The sequence below is a fragment of the Alligator sinensis genome, unplaced genomic scaffold (assembly GCF_000455745.1).
Source record: "Alligator sinensis unplaced genomic scaffold, ASM45574v1 scaffold197_1, whole genome shotgun sequence".
Classification (NCBI taxonomy): domain Eukaryota; kingdom Metazoa; phylum Chordata; order Crocodylia; family Alligatoridae; genus Alligator; species Alligator sinensis.
This window is the reverse complement of record NW_005842928.1, coordinates 507,949-528,572: the sequence shown is the minus strand read 5'-3', so window position 1 is coordinate 528,572 and position 20,624 is coordinate 507,949. Positions and strand designations below refer to the sequence as shown.

The window sequence follows — 20,624 nt, the reverse complement described above, 5'->3', positions numbered from 1 at the left end:
GAAATAATGGCCACAAGCTAGCAGAGAGCAGATTTAGACTAGATATTAGGAAGAACTTCTTCACAGTGAGAGTGGCCAAGGTCTGGAATGGGCTCCCAAGGGAGGTGGTGCTCTCCCCTACCCTGGGGGTCTTCAAGAGGAGGTTAGATAGGCATCTAGCTGGGGTCATCTGAACCCAGAACTCTTTCCTTCCTATGCAGGGGGTCGGACTCGATGATCTATTGAGGTCCCTTCCGACCCTAGCATCTATGAAAACAAAAACTTTCATTGACACTGACATCGATGCTCATTGAGGATGTTTTTCCCAAAACATTTGTGAAAAATGTTTGGTTTAATTAAAATAGCTTTTTTGATGGAAAACTGTCTCAACAACACTTTTGACAAATTCTCTGGGTGTCACTTAGCTTCTTTGCCACAATTTTTAAATGTATACAATATGAATATATCATTTATTTACTTAATAGGCTGTTATATAAGTTAGTTAATATTTCCTAATTCCCATTTGCAAAATGATTTTAGCATGGGCTCTCCTGGCTTTCAAGGAGATTAAGGGTTTGTCTGCCAGGGAGACTCAAGAAAATTAATCTAAACAAACTCTTTAAGCACTCCTTTAGACACATGTTGACTCTTATTCAGAACTAAAGTAGGTATGATTCCATTGTGCTTAATTTTCTTTGGAAGTGAATTCAGCTAAATTGAACTTTAATTCTGAATGAAAGTATGCACTGGGGGTTTTAACATCCATACCAAATTTACACATTTGAGTTAAATTTTCAGCAGTGTTGCTCTTAAGTATCTTGGTCACATTTGAAAATGGGATTTAGATTATGTCTACACTAGAATGCTTTGCTGGTACAGCTAACTGAGAGAATTGCTTTGAATAGGAATGCAGCTATGCTTAAAGACAAATTCGCCAAACAACATAACCTGTACTATCAAAAGTGCAGTATTACTAGTAGAATTCTGTTTGTGGATTTGCCAGCAAAGTGATGTCAGTAAAAATCACACCTCCTTCACCCACCTAACTGGTATGGCTATGTCAGAAAAGCTTTTCAGCTCAGACAGCCTTAGGAATCAAAGCTACATGTGTGCTTGCAAATATTTTACTCCAAGTTATTATGTTGACAGTTATAATATAATATTGAGGTGGGAGTAACATTTTATAGGAAAGAGCAAACAAGGTAACATGCTTTCCTCATTTCTGTAACTAAGTCAGTGCCAGTGTATAAAAGAAATATGAATTCATAAAAGATGCTGATAAAGTTGACCTTTTTTTTTTAAGTAAAGCAAAAAAAGAAAAGAGAAGAAAATATTTCAGTTTCTGGAAATGAACATTAATGCAGTCCACTAAACAGGGGTGTACTTTTTTCCTTCATGTCTGCTCATGATCCCTTATGTGTCACAGGTGTTTTCTTTTCCAGTGATATGCAGGCAACTGCTATAAAGGTGGATTCACTTTTGCTTTGACTTGACATTCGAATTTGTTTGGCCTGCTTACGTCGGACCACCAAGCTGTGCTCTGGAGTCATAAGGCCAATCTAGGTAAACAGGGAACAGGCTGAACTGCGCTTTCATTTTAAAAATCAGTTTTCAATTTTTTTATTCAGTCTTAATTGGTATAGCGTGGTAGCTTTTACTTGGTATATCCCTTCTCTGTTTCCATTTTCTTTTCCTCTTGTATCAATGAAATAGTGGAAAAATGTGTTAAATCAGGAGATAAAAGAACCTGTGCTGTTGTCACTACCTTCTGTTAAGAAGTTCAGCAACTCATGCCTCCTGTTTTCCTGCTTGCTGTAAACCATGCTCAAAGTACAGCCCACGGGCCACGTGTGGTCCGGTGACTCAGTAAGGCTGCACACGAGGCTAGGCGGCTTTCCATTGGAAAATGTATTTTGTAAGTGGCATTTGAGTTCCATGCGCCTGCTCTGAACTCACTGAAATGGTGCTACCAAAACCTGCTCTTAATGCTTATGTGAGAACCAGTAGGCAGCTGTGTTGCAAAAACAGTGATTTAGAATTGCATCAGTTTAGTTTAATTTTTAGTTTAGCATCAGTTGATTGTTATTGCTTCCCCAAACCTGAGGTAGTCTGCTCTGGTCCAGCAGAATTAACATATTCTGCTGGAGGCACTGAATCACAGGAAAGGCAGGCCTGTGGGTCAGGTGTTGATGTGACTGAAATCTTCTAGATTCCAGAAGGTGTGAACCCAGAAGTACACTGCAGAGGGAATGCAATGATGTGAGTAAATCTGAATTCTTATTGTAAGGAACAGTGCATCACAGGCCACACTCAGGAACAAGAGGGTAGAAAATGAAAATCCTCTGAGTCAATGGAGCCAGTCACTAGCCAGTAGAAATCTGCTTGGTCCTCATATCTAGATATGCAGTGCAAAGGAAAGCCCAAGCTGAGATGGACAAGGCATAAACACATGCACGAGTCTGAGATGCGTTTAAAATATCTGTTGAACTCTGTTTAGAATGATTCATGGGTGATGCTAATCATTAGCATTAGCTTCCTAGTTGGTACTTCAGTGATACCTGTTTCGAGGTTTTTTGAGTCATGTTAGAATAACAAATTTCAAGCAAATTTCCCAGAAAAAGCTCACATTAAAAAAAACAAAAAACAAAACAAAACAAAACAAAAAAAAAATCGCATTAATCTCCTCAGTCTCCCTTTTCTAAAGAAAGTTTATTTTCACCTTTCTATCAGCTGCAATGGGAAGCTCACTGATATTTTTTTCATCTAGCATTCAGTAATGCCAGTGAACTGATAGTATATGTACTATCTAACTTAATCTCCCTACAGCATTTACAAACTGCATTAACTGATTACTCAAAAGTTGGCCTCTAAGCAAATAAGATAACTATTGTCTTCAGGGACCTCATTGTCTTCAGGGACCTTGAACACCTATTGTCTAAAGTCATATGCTTACCTTAAGGTACAACCTTTTAGTGTGTCACATGAACGACTATAGAGAAGACAACAATACAGAAGAATGAAATGTGTGTCCCAGCTGCAAAGCAGTACTGCAATAAAGTTGCACCCTCAAGGCACAAAAGAAAGGGGAGAGTACTGAAGTCTAGACTAAAAAATAACTGATGAATTGACCATAATTTGTCAAAATTAAGAATGTTTTTACTTCCTTCATCTCCTTAAAATGGAAAGCTTTTCAAGCAGTTAAAAGAGTATTATAATTTTATGATCAGTAATAACACCTGTAGTTTTAAATTATGCTGTAATAAAGGAAACCAATCCCTGTACTTTAGGACTTAATGTGACCACTGCTGGAGACAGAAAAGAATGTCCCTCTCCTTGTGCATAGCCTTGCGCCAGTGCATTTTGATCTATCCCTGAAATATCAGACAGGCCACAGATGAATGATGATGAATTCATGTTCTGATCTGGCACTTCCCAGACAGTTTTATGGTACAACAGAACTTTTATGTCTCTAATAAAACTATCCTTAATAAAGGTCCATGTACTGTCCTCGGTTAACATCCATCCATTTTTTTTAAAGGAAAAGACTGAAATGTGAAGTCAGATGCTGGCATGCTTCAGTACCATACGTCTGCTCAGTCTTTGGAGAGAAATGCGAGTGTGTGGGTGGCAAAAGAAACAACAGCCAAAGCTGTAAGTTAGCAAGATAATATCCTTACTTTCTTTTGTGGATCTCAAGAGTGATTAAAAAAACACTGGTATTTTAAAAATATTGTTAAAGACTGCAGTGTGAGTCATAATGCTTCAAATAGTGGAATTCATGGAAATTTTACTGTAATGCCAGAATGTGGAATGGTGGGCAGCAGAACTTCAGAGAAGTAACACAAGAACATGGTGATGGAGAAAGAATACCTGTGCAGGAAAGGAAGCAAGAAAAGAGTGAAGATGTGGGGAGACTGGAAAACAATATAGGTTATTATTGCTGATGTTAAGAACTGGTGCTTGGATTGATGGAAGCAGTTTCATTTCTATTAAAAATGTAGTTTAGCCAACATGTCTATGTATCGTCTCCTGGTGCTCACATGCCTAAACGTTCTTTGAGCAGGTATGTTGACTAATCTTATACTGATTTCAGAGTCTTACACCGAAGTGAATGCCTGTCCTACAGCCCTGAGTACAGAACTGTGAATCAGTCTACTGCTTGTGCATTCTCTCATTCCTGTGAATATTTGCTGCATGCATGTGCTCTCTTTCTCCCCTTTCTTCTCATTCCTGCAACAGATATTTACCAACAGCTGTTGCTGTTGTGCATCGGTGGGTCCTTGTACACGTGACAGGGGTTTAGTCCTTCAGGGTGGCTTTCTATGCCCCCTAAATTGAAACGGTGGGTTTTATTTTTCCATCGCTGTTTATGTGTCATTGGTCTTAAATCTCATTAAATGCTCCATGCGGCCCCCTGCAGTAAATTACTGCAGGGGGCACTGCATAACAATCCACCCCACTGGTCTCTTTGTACTAAATTACAGCAGGAGGCACCACACAATGCTAATCCCCACTACAGACTGGTGATATCTATAGCTCACTGATACGTACAGATGACCAAAAGTGGTGGTCATTCATTTAATTGTCACTTCATTAATTTTTACACATATTTTTAAATTTTTTTACACCAACATTTTAATTATTTTATTCTTATTTTATTATTTTCATTCCTATCTTTAATTTTTATTCTTATTTTATTTTTTATCTTCCTGTTTCTATGTCATCAAGTAAACTTTATTTCATGTGTAAATCCACTTTTTTTTTTTATTTCACTCAAACAACCATCCCTATGAACAGGGTGCTGAAATTCTCCGAGTGCTTATAATATGTTCACAAATCTGCACCCCATAAATTTCTTATATGTATCTTTGCATGTATATTGGAGTGTTGTAGTGAGCTAATTGGATCTCCGATAATGCGCTCCCTGCATTATCTCACAGGGGGTCCCAATCCCAGAATATGCCTGGAACCTTCCTTTCTGCACCCACATCCTTGTATTCACATTCCTGCACTGTTAGGAGTCATTGTTTTGTTTGATGTTTCCCTTTCATTCCCAGACACATCTCTGTTTGGGTCTCTGTTCCCATAGCCCCCCAAGTCCCAATTGCCTTGGGCTGTACCCTATGCTCCGCCTGCCAAATTCAAATCCACATACCAACCATCCAAGCTGCCCCCCAAAGCTAACAAGAGACCCTGGCCTTCTGACTGGACATATCTCCATCCGCAGAGACAGGAGCAGACAGCTGCTCCATTATCACCTCCCCCTTCTCCAAACAGGATGCTTAAATTCTCTGAGCACTTATAATATGCACATGAATCAGCACCCTTTGAATTTCTTATTTCTTTGCGTGCATATTGGGCATCAAGTTAATGCGGCCAGCAGTAAGTAATGCATTTTAATGTCTTTGCTGCATTTCACCCCGCCTACACACAAAGCAAAGGAAAACCTGGAGACTTCAGCCCTCTCTGACTCCCTCTCCCCACCATCACTGCAGCCTGCCTCCCCCTGCCCCCCAAAAACTAGAGACAATGTACTTATGAGACAGACAGAAGTGTTGCAATAATTTTTAAAATGTTTGTCGCAGAGCACTGTAGTGCCCTGCTCCTAGAGGGCAGAAACTGCCAGAGAAAGAGCCCTAGCAGGGAATAGGAGCCCACCTGTGGGTTGCCAGGGCAACTGGAGGGAGCAAATGACCCACACCTGCCAGCGGTCAGCTGCCCGTAGGAGGCAGAACCTGACTCTTATAAAGCCCAGGAGCAGAGACCTGAAACAGTTCCCCGCCAGCAGCCAGAGAGGCAGGAACTCCTGGAGTGGGGATGCGAGAAGCAGTGAGACCCGCAGGTACTGCTTGAGCAGAGTTATGGATGGCAGCTCTAGGGCGTGGTTTAGCCAGGCGGCTTTACATTATGTTATAGCCAGGAGGCTCGAGTTTCTGTATCATTTTGTTGTTTTACACCGGTGGTTTGGGTGAGGCTATAAGGGGTTGGAGGAGGCCTCATAAGGACCCACAGTGGTGTGGGGGCCCCAGCACCAGTGAGGGTGCAGTGTACTCAGGGGGAACCCACAGTGGTGTGGGGACCCTGGTGCTAGTGAGGGCACAGTATCCTTAAAGGGGCCTCACAGCGGAGTATGAGGACCCTGGTGCCCAGGAGGGCGCAGCATACGGGGTGTATAGACCCGAGCCCTAGAGAGGGGCACTTTTTGAGAAGCCCAAGTGTGGGCGCGGAGAGCCCCAGGAAGGGGGCAGCATTTTAAGAAGCCCTAGCGTGGGCGTGGCGAGCCCTAGGAGGGGGCACTATAGAGAAGCCCCAGTACGGGCGTGTTGAGGCCCCGAGAGAGGGCGAGGAGAGCCCCAGGAGGGGGCGGCAGTGTATGTCAAGAGAGAGATGGTGACAGTTCAATGTTGATTCCATCTGTGAAGCTTGGGGCGTGGTATCAGGGGTGGTTGGAGCCACACATAGCCCATAAGGCTATGGTGCCCCAAAGCACTCATTTGTAGGACAAGATCAACGAGGAGTCCGGGAAAACCACGGGGTCTGAATAAACATAGAGATGTGTCTGAGAGGGCATAAGGCAGCCTCCCAACCAACTTAAACCATCAAAGACGTGGCGGGCGAGAAAGAGGGTGCCCTTGGGCCAACTTGACACGGAGAGGGGGCCTTAAGGAAAACATGGCCCTCTTGCAGGACCCCGCCGTGACAATGTTATTTATAGAAATACTCAGTGGTAACTGCTGAATGGTTTAGTATTCAGTGTTGATTGATCAGTGGCCTAGAGAGGACCCTCTCCTTCTGCAGCAGCCAGAACGTGTGCGGCCAGGCAATTCTGCACAATGGCCCCCTGATCAGCATTTGAATGCTGATGATGGGGGACACCATGCCCTGCCTGCCCACATCTATCTGGCCACTGCCTTCCACACTTCTTCAGACCAGGACTCGTTGAATACTTTCCCCCTGGTATTACAAATATTGTGGAGCATGCAGGCACCACAACGAACCTCGTAATGTTTTCTGGTCCACCTCAAGTCTGTAGTTCAGTGTCATCCACCGTGCTTTCAGATGGCCAAAGGCATATTCAACAGTCATTCAGTATTTGCTAAGGTAGTAGCTGAATACTGTCTTTCGTCGGTCGGTAACTTGTCCTCCATATGGCTTCATGAGCAAGGGAAGGAGGGGGTAAGTCATGTCCACTATGTTAAGTGGGGGCATATCAACACCCTAGATCACTACACTGGGGACCCTGGGTGCATATTGTCTTATGCCATCATGCCGGACAGTGGCAAGTTTTGAAAGACACATACATCTTGCATGCTGCCTGCCCAGCCTGTATAAGTGTTAGTGAACCATCCTCAGTGATCAGCTATGGCCTGGAGGATCACTGAGGCAAATCCTTTCCTGTTGGTGAATGACCAGCTCCCCTGGGATGGGGATAGAACTGGGATGTGTGTACTGACAATGCACCCATGCAGTTAGGGACCCCATGGCCTTGAAGCCTTCACCTTCCTTGGGGTTAGAGAGACAGATGAGAATGTTTGCTGTGATGTCTTGCAGCAGCTGGCATGCCTCACATATTGCCACCCTGACTGTGCAGGGACCCATGCTGAACTGGTCCAGGATGAAGAGGAGGCTGGTGGGGGTGGCCAATTTCATGATGGTCATGGCCACCCTCATTTCTGGTGCAATGGGGTGATGTATGACAGTATCCTGGAGCTCAATGAGCAGTGACAACAGTGTGACTATGTGCACAAATGTGTCTCTGCTCTTAAGCCACTGTTGATCATCCTGAGTCAACAGTATGATGCACTCTCACCAGTCAGAGCTGCTCACGTGAGCCCAGATCTTGTGATTGTTGCTCTGTAGATTGATCCACAATCCCGTCAGCCTCAAGATCCACGGCTCCCTCTTAGTTCTCTGATTCCAGCTCACAGCCCATTGACTGGTATAGAAAGGGCTGAGAAGCTGCTACCTTGCATTGGTGCCCTTATAGGTCCATTATAGCTTGCATTGTGTTCAGTAGCAGTATCTGCATTGAGTGCCTCCATTCTCTGGTTGGATGCCTCTAGGGCATCCAATAGCATCTGGTTCTCCTTGCAGATTCTATCAGGATTCATCAAAGCCAGGTTGTTAGGCAGGACACAACTGTTACTGTTTTGCTCCAAGCTTGTGCTAAGGGGGCTGAATAGGTAGGGCTGTTGAATAGGCTAATTAGCATTATAACAGCCGTACTCTTTACATTTCAATGCCTACACACCTCAGGTTCCTGTAACCACGCCTCCTCTAAAAATGTGGGGTGTCCAATGACCCCAGAAACCCATGATCTGCCCAGGGCTACAGATAATAGTGCTTAGTGGAACAATGAATAGACCCCATCAAACACCCACAATCCAGCAGAAGCTGGGGGAGAAGTGTGGGCGTGAGCTCCCCATGCTCTTTTTGAATAGGTCCCATTAGCACATCAAGAGCTATGCCAGACATTGAGGCACCAGAACCACCGAGTAATATCTCAGTCACAAATGTCTGCAATCTCCCTACACCTGGTTTCTTATGATATGCGCTCTGTGGGGAAAAAAGGCAGGTGCTGAGCAGAACACTGAAATGGCTGAACCCCGAATTAGGGGTTGTTGAATAGGGACATTAGCATTAATCGCATTAACAGCCCTGCTCTTTACATTTCAATTCCTACACACCTCAGATTCCTGTGGCTGCTTCTCATCTAAAAACTTGTGGGTTTAGGTTTTTTAGGGATTACCCCTGAAATCTGTCAAGCCCTCAGTGGGGAAAAAAGGCAGGCTTTAAGCAAAAGAATGAATGGACAAACCCCAAATTCCCCCCCCCATCAAATAGACCCCCAGGAACATAGTTGAGTGATTGATAGGTCAGACAGTGTGGGGGGGGGGGCAGGATAAGGGGAAGGGAGGAGGTATGTGCTTGAAGGGACAGCTGCAGTCCCTTCAAGCTGCCAGGCAAAGAACTTTGGGTGTGTGCAGCAGTGACCCATTAACAACTATCCTTCTGGACAAAGCAGGGTCTGGGGGACAATTTGGGATAGGCTATGGATGTCACAGGTGTTCTGTTAGGAAAGGTCAAATGAGAAGATTTCTGTAAACGCCAGTACTGAGATACAGTTCACACCACCTGCCTACTTAGCCCACCAGCTTTAGATAATACAATACAATTATGTTAACAAGGTGGGAGGCTGCCCATTTACTTGCCCCGGTGACAAGGGCTGATACACATGACTCTGATCTCACCTTATCCCATGCCTGCCTTGCAGATGACAACATAAGTTGATGATAGCTCCAGCCTGTGGCCAGCCAAACTCTGCCCCTTGTAGGGTCTCTAACACCCAACACACATACTCTGCCCTTCTCCAGGCCTCTTTCATACCACCCTCTCTCACAGGGCCTCTTGCACTCTGCCCACTCTCACTGGGCCTCTCACTTACTGCCCCCTTCCTGGGCCACTCTCAACCTGCCTTACTCCACACAGCACTTTGGGGCTCCCTCAGCACTTCAGGGCCCTGCTCTATATGGCACTTTGGGCTTGCTTACTCACTCACTCTCCAGCACGGGTACACACAGCCCTTCAGGCCATCCTCTCGCAGACTTTACTCTATGTGACCCATGGCCTTATACCTTACTCCAGGCTGAATTTGGCCACTGGTCTCTCTCACATACGTGGGCCTCCACGTATTTCTGTCCCCCCACTGGGGCCACTCTCTCTCTCTGCTCCCTCACTGTAGCCATCGGGATCTTTCACCCTATAGGGCTCAGGTTCTTCTCTTAACCATGCTTAGCCCCTCTAACACTGGGGTCTTTTACCCTATGGGCTCAGGTGCCTCTTACTAGGTGTGCCTGGCCCTATGTCATTGGGGTATTTCACCCTGTGGGCTCAGGTGCCTCTCTCTCATCGTGCCTGGCTCCAAGCCTGTCCCTAGCTTGGGATAATCTACCAGGCTGTGGAGACTGGGGTTTTAAGGTGCCCCTCCTCACCTTTCACCAGGGAGCTAACTGGCCTGGCATTTCTGGAGGACTGTCTCACCATAGACAGCCCCACCCTTCCCTGGCAGAGTGCAGCTTTCAGTCATACCGAGGACCAGGAGCCTCCTACCATCCCCATAGCTCCTGCCCTTACCTCCGAGATGTTCTGCGCAGCAGCTCAGCTGGGGGTTGTTGTTCTAGTTGCCAGCAGCAGACTGCTGCCCCAGCTCTGAGGGCCTGGGTTAAAATCAAGTCTGCTCTGCCCCCTCCTCCAATCCCAGGGCCCTCCTGGGGTCATGTGACCACCAGATTAAGGCTAGCCCACACCTGTAGGCTGCCCTGCTGTCTGATCTCAAACCTTAAAGTGGTAGGCACTGAAGGTACTCTGCCACACAGGGGCAGAAAGCATCTGGTCAGAGCATAGTGACCCTTCTCTCAGTGACTCATTTTGGCCCTAAAAATATACTTGATGGAGCTGCCAAAGAACAAGCCATGTCTGCCGGGCTTGGAGCAGCAGCCAGGTACTTCAATAAACCGTGGCCCCAGCTGGGCCCAAGAAGAACTGGCAGATTTGATTGATATTTGGGGGGAACAAAAGGCTTTGGAGCAGCTGGAAAATAGACTGGCTTATTTTGTCAATGTGGCCATTGCCCAGGAAATGAAGTTGCATGGCCACAACTGGGACTGGGCACAGTGCCACAGCAATATGAAGGCCCTAAAATGTGCTTTCCATTGAGCCAAGGACCAGAATTCTCATTTGGGGACAAGATGCACAATAGCCCCACTCTATGAGCAGCTGTCCTGCATTCTCGCAAAGGATACAGGCAATGCTTGCCTCCGATCCTTCAGGATGATGGAGGGTGCAGGAGGCCACAGCATCACCTAACCCGCAGTAGTCCACAAACTATCCTACCACTACAACAGGCAGTGCAATATGCATTGTGCAGCCTTCTGGCAACCAGTCAGAGGCAGGGGGTGAGTGTTCACAGCAGCTGGAGGATGAGGACATCTGAGACAAAATTGTCTTGACCATGACCCTCACTGTCCCCAATGCCTTGCCCACATAAGCCAGAGGAGGGAGGACACATCAGATTCCACAATGGTACTGTCTCTGGAATTGTGAGACATGCCAGAAATTCCAGAGACCCAAAGATTGGTGTTGGTGCCAGAGATGCCTTGGGGACTTATAAGTTATGGGGAAGGGGCATTAGATCAGTTTGGGTGACTAGGGCTTATGTGGATCTAGCTCTGCTTTTGCGCCAAGGCCAAGCACAGCGAGGCAGGAAGGAGGGTGTTAATTTTGTAAGTGGCAAATATGTCCGCTGCTTGCAGTCGCACAATGTTATGCTTACACGGGGGTGGACATGCTGTGCCCATTCTTAAAGTTGCTGGTGGGGGAGAAGCGTTAATTCATTTAGCGGCAGGAATTTGTGCTGCTGAGAGAAGTACAATGAACTCCTTAGTGAACTGGGGAGACATCTGGGTTCCTGCATAATCATCCTTTGTGTGTGGCTGTGTTAATCACCAATAGTCTGTCTGCTACGGGGAGTGGGGATGAGATCTTAGACCATGAACACTTTTTCTGCCCCGTTCCTGTTACCAGCTACCGCATCTGCTGGAAGGTGGGGATGTGCACCCAAAGCATAGGCACCAGCATGGACCGGAGCTGAGTGAATGCATGAACATCGCTTTAGGCAGTAATGGTCAAGAGAAAGCATGATGAAGGTTTTGGTGGTGGTCTTGGAGCCTTTGGTGGCAGCCTCAGAATTGTGAGTACGGTCTCCGGTTGACTGGCAGAATGTGCTCCAGGAGGTGTATAGACAGGTTGAAGAGCGAGAGGTAGCAGCTCACCAGGATAGCATGGCAAGCACAAAGGACTTCCTTGACCTGGTCAGATGGTGTCATTAGGATATCATGGAAAGCCGGAAAATGGTGGGCATGTTTGAGAGTAGCTGCTTAGATGCATGACCCCAGCCCCCATTCATGAGCTGCCCCTCCCAGGACCACGCATGCAACATCTACTGTGCATGCCCCTATCCATGCGCTGACTCTCCTAGGGACTTGTATCCATGATCAGCACCCCCCATAGTGACAACCTCAGCAACAGCTACTGTGTCTGTGAGATGGGGTGCCCCTACTCTAGCAAGCCACTACACTTTAGGGATGAAGGGGAGAGTGAGACAGAGGGGGTACTGGGGAGGAAGAAGAGCCTGTCATGGGTGAGTAGTTTTTAGTTTGTTAGTGCTGTTGCTTCTGTAGGAAATTGGGGAGTGGACATTGTGTTCCTGTGTTATTTCGGTTCTGCTTCAGTTACTAACAATAAAAGAAATGCTTTGGTGAAATTAAAATGAATTTTCATCCACGTCTGTCTGCTGTGATGGGAAGGGTTGTAGAGATGTGGGTTGTTGAGGGGAAGGTAAGCCAAACCAAAGAAAACCAGGCTTGTTTAAGACACATTGCACTAATGTTTGGAGCCAGTGAACAGGGCCTGCCAACAGGGGAAGCAGTTTGCTGGCAGTTTGCTGACCATTTTGCAGATAGTAGCATAGCCTATTACAACACAATCACTTTTGGGCGTGGCGGCGACTTGTCGTACAGTCGTCCTGGCATCGCTGAGACCTCCACCCAGACGGAGCCTGTGGCCCCAGACTGCGGGGGCTGCCTGGTCTGGCACACAGGAAAGCTCCCACATGGAGGACACTAAGAGAACTGTTTTTGAAAATGTTAATGGAACAGTTCTCCCACAGCGTCTCAGGAAATCGAGGGTGTCAGTTGGGGGGCCTCAGCTGCCTGTACACCAATGCCAGGACTCTGGGGAACAAGCAGGAGGAGCTAGCCCTCAAGCTCTCTAGCGGGCAATATGAGCTGGTAGAGATCATGGAGACCTGGTGGGACTCCTCGCATGATTGGAGCATAGCCATAGAGAGCTACACCCTGCACAGAAGGGACCGAGCAGGGAGAGAAAAGGCAGAGGGGTAGCTCTCTATGCGAGGGAGCAGTACACCTCTCTGGAGGCTGACATTGGCTCCAAAAATAAGCAGCTTGAAACACTCTGGGTCAAGCTTGGGGTGGGGGTGAGATGAGAGAGACCTAACTGTGAGCGTTTACTACAGGCTACCGAAGCAAGTGGAGGAGCTTGATCTGGAGTTCTCTGAAGAATTGGCAGAGGCCAAGCGTGCAAGGGACTTGGTTGTCATGGGCGACTTTAATTACCCAGACATAGATTGGGAGGAACACTTGGCTAGGTCGGATCAGTCATATAGCTTCTTAACTGTAATCGAGGAGCTCTTTCTGACCCAGAAAGTGCAAGGGCCAACCAGAGGTACTGTTCTCCTAGACTTGGTCTTGGCCAAAGTAGATGATCTGGTGTGTGGCTTGAACACTGAGGGTAGCCTGGGCGACAGCGACCATGAGCTCATCAGTTTCACCGTCTGCCGCAAGGGCGACAAATCAACTAGCAGGACTGAAGTCCTGGACTTCAAAAATGCTGACTTCAACAGGCTCAGGGCATTAGTAGGGGAGGTGATGCGGGACCAGGGATGAAAGGTGAATGGGGTGCGTGAAGAGTGGTCATTCCTCAAGGACACAGTCCTCAAAGCACAAAAGAAAACTCTTCCCATGAAGAGGAAAGGTAGCAGAAGGGCTGATAAGCCCTCCTGGCTCAATAGGAACATTATAGATTTCATATTTCATAGACATTAGGGCTGGAAGGGACCTCAGAAGATCATCGAGTCCAGCCCTCTGCCCCAGCTGGGCAGCAGGATCCCAGCAAGATAAATGTCCAGTTAACTCTTAAAGGAATCCAGAGTAGGTGCTTGCACCACCTCTGGTGGCAGTCTGTTCCAGGTCTTGGGGGCTCGGATTGTAAAGAAGTTCTTCCTTATGTCCAGCCTGAAACGGTCTTGGAGAAGATTGTGACTGTTTGACCTTGTCATCCCATGGGGCGCTCTGGTGAACAGACATTCACTCAGATCCTGATGTACACCCCTTATACTTCAAGGACATGGAAGAACTTGAGAGGGTGAGAGGGTCCAGAGAAGGGCCACCCATATGATCAGGGATTTGCAAGACAAGACATACGAGGTGAGGCTGAGGGACCTCGGCCTCTTCAGCCTACAGAAGAGAAGGCTGAGAGGGGACTTGGTAGCAGCTTACTGCTACATCAGGGGACTACATCAAGAACTCGGTGAACAACTGTTCACCAGGGCACCCCTGGGGAAGACCAGGACCAATGGATACAAACTCCTGGAAGGCTGCTTCAGGCTCAAGTCCAGGAAAAACTTTCACAGTCAGGGTGTCCAGACTGTGGAATAAACTCCCTCCAGTGGTGGTGCAGTCACCTACCCTGGAAATCTTAAAAAGGAGACTGGACAGTCACCTCGCTAGGGGTCACTTGACCCCAGTTGTCTTTTCCTGCCTACTTCAGGGGGACTGGACCCAGTGATCTACAAGGTCCCTTCCAGCCCCTAACAATCTATGAAAGAGGACACATCCACCTCTGGGATGGGGGGAGGGGGGAGAGCTGTTTGCCCAGAATGTGAGTACCAGGGGATACAGCAGTGAGCAGTAATCAGGGGTGCTGCACAGCACCCATAACATTTCCTCTGAGTGCATGCAGTTTCTTAGTGCTCCCCGGCCACCCCACCCAACAGGGAGCTTGAGGGGGTGGGGGCTTTCAAGGCCAGAGCTTTTATTATTGTGACCAGAGAAAGACACAGTGGCCAAACCAAGGCCAGGTGGTGTTGGGATGCCCAGATTGTTGTTAATGTGGGGATTAATAATTGGGTGGGTGCTGCATAGTGCACATATTATTTCCTCTGAGCACATGCAGCTTCTCAGGGATCAGGAGTTTAGCTGGTGATTGGCAGTGGAGAACAAACCAAATTCAAAACCAGACAGGCAGGCTTGACTAACTGCTAATTGCCACTACTTAAAGATAGGTGTGCCCATCAGCAGCTCATGCAACCCCCTCACCCTACAAGCCAACAAACCCCCTCCCCCCACCATTCTACACGTCCCCTCTTACACAGGGAACATGAAATAAAAAACCGAACAAAGCAAGTAGAAACCTTTATTTACAAACCAAATAACCATAATTAAACAAACCACAAAACATCTTTTATAATATAATGATGCATCATTACTACAACAGAGGAATTTCTTTCTACTACTATACAATACATGGTTTGTGGAAAAAATCAATCTAAGCAATAAGCATTTCTATTAGATGGCTCTAAGGTAGATTTTTCCAAGCTTGACTGCGAACTGGTGGATGGCAGAGCACAGATCTGTACTGGCCTGTACCACTCCCGGGCAGGAGCAGTGCCAACGACCAGCAGGCATAGAATCGTTGCAAGGATCCTGACCATTATTTTCCGGTCCTCCTGGGTTTGGGAATGCCTCCTGTACTCTGAGCAATTCCTGTTGTGCTGGATGACTATGAATCTGCCCGTAGCCAGACAGATCTGTCTCATCATCTTGCACAGCCAATGCTCACACTCCCTGAGGGCATTCATGATCCTGTCTGTGCATGCATCAGCAGCAGCCTGCCTCGGTAACCTCTGTATCCTCAGCAGTGGCATTGCAAGTGGAGCTAAAAATCAAGAAAGATGGGAAATAGAGTGAATTAAGGATGCTCAGCATTCTAAAAAGATGCACTCTGTGAATCTTGCAAGCAGATAAGAAGCCGTCAGTCCAGATGACCAAGAAAGGGTGCCTGGCCATGGGTGGTAGCGGGCCCTGAGTAGTTGCAAACAAGTGCCCACCCACTTCGGCCACTTATGCGCCTCCTTGCTGTGCATTGTCCTGTACCTCTCTGCACTGCCCACTAACTCCTGGGGTCCTTAAAGCACTGTCCTATGCCATTCTCCCCTCCCCCTTCACCTCACAGCCCAGCCTAATTGCAGCTGTCAGTTCAGGTGATAGGTGACTTAAGAGAGTCCCCAGGGCTTCACATACCAGATGTGGAGGCCAAGCTCCATGGTCTATCTTCCTTGGAGGAAGCGGCAGGTGACATGACTGAGACCCTGCTGCTATCTTCTCCACTGCAGCCCCGACAAGTCACAGCAGTGGTTGGCAATGTCTCAGCAGGTGAGGCCCCCCAGAGGCCTCTGTCCCTGTGTGTCCACGGCAATGCATTATTGGCTGAAGTTTTCTGTAATGGGTCATGTTATGCAGTGTGGTGCCCTGCCTCTGTGCTCTGGCAACATCCCTGTGGAAAGTAGCCCACAGCATCTTTGGACTGCCCTCCTATTGTGCCCCTGCTTGCCCATTGTCCTGGCAACAAGCTAGAAGAGCCAGTTGGCCCGCAAACTAAAGATGAACAGGAGCATGACCTCAGGGTCCCCCAGCACCCGCACCAGCTCTTTGTTTTGGTGAAGGTCCAATTGGACCTACGCCTATGCACCCCAGTCCGCTCTGTTCTCCTTGAATGTCAGACATCTTGGATCAATAAGGGGTACGCCAGGGAGCTGTGCACTCAATTTATACGTTTTGAGATGACAGGGCCAAGGGAAATTCATTCCCCTCCCACCCTGTTGTTACTGGGCAAAGTTTGGACATGAGACATGCTGGTGCTAGGCAGGGTTAAGGCAGGGAGGGGGGCTCTGCACCAGTGGCAACTCTATATTGTATGAGCATACTTGTTCTGGACATCTTTTAGCCCTGCTAGGTCTTTTAGCCCTGTGTATGCTATGGCACAATAGCAGGTTACCCAATGAGCCATGTACTGAGAGTTAGGTCCTCAATGGGTCCACAGGCTCCCTGTTGGTGCATGGCACAACAACTGGCTACCCAACGACCCATGTGTCAAGACACCACTCCCAGTGAGACAAGCAGTTCAGACATAGCCGGTGAGGGAATGAATGCTAACAGAAACCACCCACTATTCATAAAGCAGGCACGCTTAATGCTTATGAGGGCTCATAGAACGCCACCTGTCAGGTTTATGGAAAACAAGAGAGCAAATTAATGGAGTTAGAGGGGCAATCACACCACAGCCAGCTGAAAAAGGATGTTTTAGAGGTGCAAGGTGGAAGGGAGCAGGGGCTCCTCATGGCTGTTGCCGAGCAAAGTTTGGTGATTTTTCCTAGGCATGCAAGAGCTATGCTCTGTGACTGTTGTAAGTTTTGGCGCCAGTCAGCTGTGCTCACCAGAGTGAACCTAAAACATTCATTACACACACATACCTGTAAGTTGTAGCGACACTTGGTGGACAAGGGGCTTGCTCCACAAAAATTGTAGTGACACCCAATGGACAAAGGGGCTCATCACATGTCATTCAGTGAATTACTATGTACACATAACAGATTAATGGCTGCACTGTTCCAAGTTGCGTTGTTGCAAACTAAACTACATCAGGATGGAGATTAGTCTATGAAGATGCAAAATCATTTAAATTGCCAAAAACTCGCATATGTGTAAAGTGTGATACCAGTAAGTCACAAAAAAAGGCAATTTTCATCATGTTTACAAGTGCCCAGTGAGACTATATAATTAAGGGACTATAGTTAGGTGAACACTGGATCTCCTAGGTAAGTACTGCAATCACCTGACAATTCTGTAGTGGTCAGGCTCTTGCAGTTTTTCACGAACAGTTTATACATGTCTTGGGTTTTGGTTTGGAATGCAAACAAATGTTGAAACCTCAAACATTTTTGTGAAATAGGATTCTTGCTTTCTGGCCAACTCTAGATTAAAGCATGTTATTCAGAATATAGAAAAACCTGTTGATGGGTGGAAGCTGGAAAGAACTGTATGAGTAAATGGTCTAACAAAAGATATCATATTTACCTAAAGAACCATATACATCTTCAATGTTTTATGAATGATTATTCATCTGAACATTCATACAAGATGACTGTTGTTATTTGCTGTTTGTTACTCCCATTTTACCATCCTAGAAAATTGTAGACAGTCACTTGGGGAGCAAAAACAATACCATATGATGGGTTTTCAACCTTTTAAAATAAGTGTACCCCCGGTGGCCGGACATGGAGCGGCGGAGGGTGGCATGGGAAGTGGGGAGTAGGTGGTGTGCGGCCGGATGCGGAGCAGTGGCAGCACGAGGTGGTGGGTGGTGGTGCTCCATCCCTGCCTGCGCGTACCCCCGTGGCCCTTCTCAAGTACCCCCTGCCATAAGACATAGCGACCAATCGCATACCACAATTAACAAAAAAGTCTAGCTATTAGTAAATAAGTTGTAGGTTAAATTTTGTTCTCATAAATCAATGTGAAGAGTTAAGAAAAGAATAAGTCAACAAAAATCATAATCACTTCACAGTTTTCATGAACAGTAAAGACAACTAAACTTTGATTTTTTTTTGCCAACCGAACTAAAAAAAGCAGGAAAGTATTGTTATGGGTCAGCCAAATATTTTGGTTTTTTTCCCAATATCAAAAACAAAAATAATAAATTCCAGAAGGAATGAATGAAAAAGTGTGTTGTGTTATTTTATCCTTTTAAAATATTACATGTGGGTAAATTTTGAAATGAAATAGTGTTCTGCAATGAAAAATTGAAATAGTTCATTTCCAAATATCAGAAGAAATGTTTTGATTGACTGATTTCAGAATTTTGTTTATTGGAATACCTTGAAAAAATCGTTAATATTTTGGTCAACTTAAATCTGCAATACTAGGTGAGTACAATATTCAATTGTAATAGTCCATTGAGCTCTACTAAACAACAAATAACTCTACCAGTTATACTAAGCAAATTCTCAAGCCAGTGGATGAGAAGTATTTTATTAAATGCTTAAGGTAACTTATTTATTATAATATTGTTAATCAGATGTTGGATTTTATAAAACATGTTGGATATAGCCAGCCACTTGTGATCTCTAACTTGATGCTAAATTATGCATCTCTAGACCATACTGAGTTCCCAAGCCAACAGTTAAAATTTTAGGCAGACTGAAAAACATAACATGAAATGGAACAATTGTAATTATCATTAGTCAATAATGAAGAAAATGTGAGACGATCGGCACCTTCTAAATGGTGTAGGAGGCAAGACAAAGTTTAGAAACATTTCACTGATATGCCCATTAGTGGATGTATAACTCAGTCTAACCACTCATGAGCTGATATTGCAGTTTTCTACAAAATATGCCTGCAGTAGAAAATGACACTGAGTGGCACGATGAATTTACATTTCTCAGCAGAGCGTTACCTTTGTCTGCATCAAAGCTGAAGTTGATATTAACCCCATCCTATGACACTTTTCCTTGGCTTTAAAAAGAATCAAGTGCACAAACCAGTGATACCCTTGAGTATCTTTAAACTTGCTCAAAAGCATGGATTTAACGTTGCCTTCTTTTCCAAAAGCCAAGTTGAATTTACCAATAATAGTATGTTCACCAGAGTGGGTATAAAAGAAGGTATTACAATAGTTGTATCCTGATTTAGTATTAAAATGAAAGCCTAGTTTTAAAGCCAATACATAGAAATGGCTTATAAACTGAATGGACAATACATCAGCTGGAAAGATTAAATAAAACCCAAACTCTCCTTCCCTTCAGGTCCCTTTCCTGAAGAGCGGCTTTATTCACACAGAAGATTCCAAAACAGCAACAAAGTAACACAGGACACCTGGGCTGAGTACAGACACTCAAAAAGCCCAAGGCTGAATTGATTCAATCTTTGCAGGTTTCTGTAAACTGCCTGGACTGAACCGATAAGAAATTGAACTGACATTCACTTTTCAAACCTGAAAGGCAGCCAGACCCCTGCAGTGCCCATACCAGGAGGTGGGGGTGCTAGAGCACCCCTCCCAGCCTGCCGGTCGCTGCAGGGAGCCGGGCGCCGGGCAATTCCCCCAGCCATGCTCCCTCTTCACCCTTCAGCCAGCTGAGGAGGGGGGCGCGTGTGGGGAATAAAGCCCCAGCTGAGAGCTTCCCCACAGCTGGGAGCCATGGTGATCACCTGGTCATATTCCCTTTTTGGCCGGCAGGCTGGCTGAGGAGGGAGTGGGAGGTAAAATGGTCCCCTGTGCGGGCTTCCCCTGGTGCTGGGCACAGCTTGGCTGGGGGTCCAGAGCCAGGTCCCTCTCCCCTGCCCCACACTTCCTCCTCAGCTGGCTTGCCAGCCTGGGAGGAGGCATGGCCACGTGATTGCTATGGCTCCCAGCTGTGGGGAAGCCCAGAGTGGGGGCTTTACTCCCCCAACCCCATCTCCCCTCCCCAGGCAGCTGGGGCCCATCAGAAGAGGGAATGTGGTGGGGAAATGACCCCCCTCTGCCTAGCCCTGGATCCCCAGCCAGACTATGCCTGGCACAGCGTGGGGGGAGCCTGAAGTGAGGGCTTTACTCTCCCAACCTGAGCCAGGACCTGGGACCCAGGGCAATCACCCGGCCATGCCCCCTCCCTGGCCAGTACGCAGGCTGCGGTGGGAGTTTGAGGGGAAAACCAACCGCCCTCTCCTTCCCCGTCCCCCTATTCCAGACCCCCAGCTGGGTTGTGCCCGATGGTGGGGGCTGGTGCATGGAGCCCACAGTGGGGTCTTTTCTCCCCCACACCTGAGCTGGGGCAATCACCCAGCCATACCACTTCCCCAGCCAGCCTGCCAGCTAGGGTGGAAGTGGGGGCGAACACAGCCCCAGCTCAGGACCTCCAGCTGGGCTGTGCCGACAGTTTTATTCCCCCTACCCTAGCTGGAGCCGGGCTA

At 46.9% G+C, this 20,624-nt stretch overlaps 1 long non-coding RNA gene across 1 annotated transcript; it reads left to right on the top strand.

The window, feature by feature from the left end:
* Nucleotides 1–1,483: 1,483 nt before the first annotated feature.
* LOC102378904 lies at nucleotides 1,484–3,971 on the top strand. Its single transcript, XR_325218.1, has 3 exons — nucleotides 1,484–1,542; nucleotides 3,518–3,630; nucleotides 3,782–3,971. It is a non-coding gene; the product is annotated as an uncharacterized LOC102378904 (long non-coding RNA).
* Nucleotides 3,972–20,624: the final 16,653 nt, after the last annotated feature.